The 2,500-nt window shown below is 42.6% G+C and overlaps 1 protein-coding gene across 20 annotated transcripts in view; it reads left to right on the top strand.

Annotated features, from left to right (window-relative positions):
* The window catches only part of LOC135214255 (protein kinase C and casein kinase substrate in neurons protein 1-like), a 207,579-nt gene that overhangs the window by 117,898 nt on the left and 87,181 nt on the right, over positions 1 to 2,500 (top strand). The gene's annotated exons all lie outside the window — the stretch shown is intronic.

Here is a 2,500-nt window from a genome sequence, read left to right as displayed (position 1 = left end):
CATTAAAGTATATGGTTTATTTCATCGATATATCTGAATTTCCAATCGGAAAGGGTCAAAGAAGGTAAGTTAGATATCTTGGCCTCTCTTTCAATCGCCTTGTTCTACGGTCACTGGACGTTACCTCTGATTTATGTATTTATTTGGCATCCTTCAAACTCTCTTTGAAACTTCCCCGTAAAAGTATAGCGTTTATTTACCTATCGACTGTCTTAAATTTCCAATCAGAAATCTCCCCACGGTCTACCGAGATCTCAAGATAGAAGCAAGTTCTCGGTCTAGAGTCTAGACTCTAGACCATTACGAACGCTCCTTGTGAAGCCTCCACGTTGAAGTATATTGTTTATTTATCCATCGACTGTCTAAATTGGCCGTCTGAAATGACGGTATAGTCAGAGAAGGCGTAGATGTAAGTCCTGGCTCGAAAGACAGCACCACGGTCTAGAGTCTAGACTAACCCAAGAGTGTTCTTGGTCTAGACTGTGTAAACTCGCCCAGTGGATCTTCATAAAAATATACTATTTATTTATCCATAGACTGCCTAAATTTGCCGTCTGAAATAAACGGTAGTGTAAGTAGGCCTAGACTAAGTCCCGGCTCGTAAGGCAGTACCACGAACTAGACTAAGACTTAGAGAAATGAGAGTTCTTGGTGTAGACTTGCTCAGTGGATCTTCCTCATAAGAATATATTATTTATTATTTGTCCATCGTCTGAAATAACGGTAGTGTTAGTAGGCCTGGGCTAAGTCCTGGCTCGTAGGACAGTACCTCGGTCTAGAGTCCTAGACCAAAGGCCTAAATAAGAGAGAGAGAGAGAGAGAGAGAGAGAGAGAGAGAGAGCTCGGTCTAGACTTGAGTTTACATACCTTCCTGGAGGTCTGACAGTTTCTGCATACTTCTTCTAGTCTGTACTCTGTAGGGTCGGCGACGATAGAGGAGATTACTAACCCTTAGTTTGTCTTTGTTGTACAGAAGGAAGTATGTTGATACAGTGGTTACACAAGAAAGTGTACTGATACAGTGGATACACCGGTGGCGGGTGTAAGGACGCAGTGGATACACAGATTGATCGATTGTTGTATGGTTACTAAAACGCTTGGCAGCATCTAGTATTGACGTCTGGATACACAGGAGGAATTATATGGATACAGCGGATACTCAGGAAAGGAAGTGCAGGGATACAAGTCCTCCTTGCTTTACTTTCGCCAAGACGCTTCCTACAGGCCATTTTTATTTATTTATTCATTCAATCATTTATTTAATTCTTAACGCCATTTTGCCATACACCCACTTGGCTTTGTAAAGGTTGAAGTAATTCTGGACTCTCTCTCTCTCTCTCTCTCTCTCTCTCTCTCTCTCTCTCTCTCTCTCTCTCTCTCTGCCGACTCCCTGTTATTAGTTAGTCTGAGGGGAAGAGAGGGAATTGGCGGCAGCCGACAGGGAAATGCGAGCAGACAGCACATGGGAATGTCGATCTGGAGAGAGAGAGAGAGAGAGAGAGAGAGAGAGAGAGAGAGACGGGTGTGGATGGGGGATTGGGTGGCGTTGCAGCGCGCTTTGATCTTTGTGTTCAGCAACATTGCATGCAACGAGTTGCTTCACCACCCTCTTGGATGATGAGAGACTGTAAACCTTTGCCTGGAACGGGAATCATTCGTGCATTCCTAATTTATTCCCCTTCTTGGTGGGTTTGGTCCAGACGCGTTTTTTAATTTCAAAGTTGCCTGTTTGATCGATGAAAAGTCTAGACGTGGAACTACTGCCATGTAATAGTAAAAAATAATAATCCTGTATTTTGCTCAATTTTCTGTCCTGGAATTACAGAGGAAGCCTACTTTGTTACAGTCAACAATTATGTATTTGTTAAAGGGCTCAGAAAGTCTTTGTAAGAGGTTTTCTGGGCTCTTATTCTTTTGTATCGTAATTTGGTGTTATTTCGACTTATGAAAGTTCCAATAGTTTTTTTTCATAGGTATCAAAGGAATAAGTCTCTCTCTCTCTCTCTCTCTCTCTCTCTCTCTCTCTCTCTCTCTCTCTCTCTCTCTCTCTCTCTGTGCAGTTTCCCTGAGCTTTTTGAAATGATACTCTCTACTTTGTGTGAAGTCTCTCTCTCTCTCTCTCTCTCTCTCTCTCTCTCTCTCTCTCTCTCTCATATCACAGCGTCCCATGAGAACTCCAAAAGCCCACAACAAGGTGGCATCTTGTTTTTTCCCCTTTCTCTGTCTCCCTCCTCGTCTGCAAAGGGAAGCGTTGTTGACACTGGGGCCTCTAAGCCTCGGTGTGTTTCTTTTGACGATGGAGGTATTACTATTCCATGAATTAATTTTACATGGATATTTTTTCCACGTGTTGCTTAGTTTCATTTTGAACACAGATTTCCTTTAATCGTCGGTGAATTTTTGAATGAAGGTCGAGTTTAATGGTTTCTAAATTAAGTTCGGTCCTTGGGCTCTGGTTGCTCTGATAGTCTGAGTGTCGCCAGATTACATATTAGACCTA

The sequence above is a fragment of the Macrobrachium nipponense genome, chromosome 45, assembly GCF_015104395.2.
Source record: "Macrobrachium nipponense isolate FS-2020 chromosome 45, ASM1510439v2, whole genome shotgun sequence".
In the NCBI taxonomy this organism is placed as follows: Eukaryota; Metazoa; Arthropoda; class Malacostraca; order Decapoda; family Palaemonidae; genus Macrobrachium; species Macrobrachium nipponense.
Note: the sequence above shows the minus strand (reverse complement) of the source record. Positions and strands in the feature narration are given on the sequence as shown.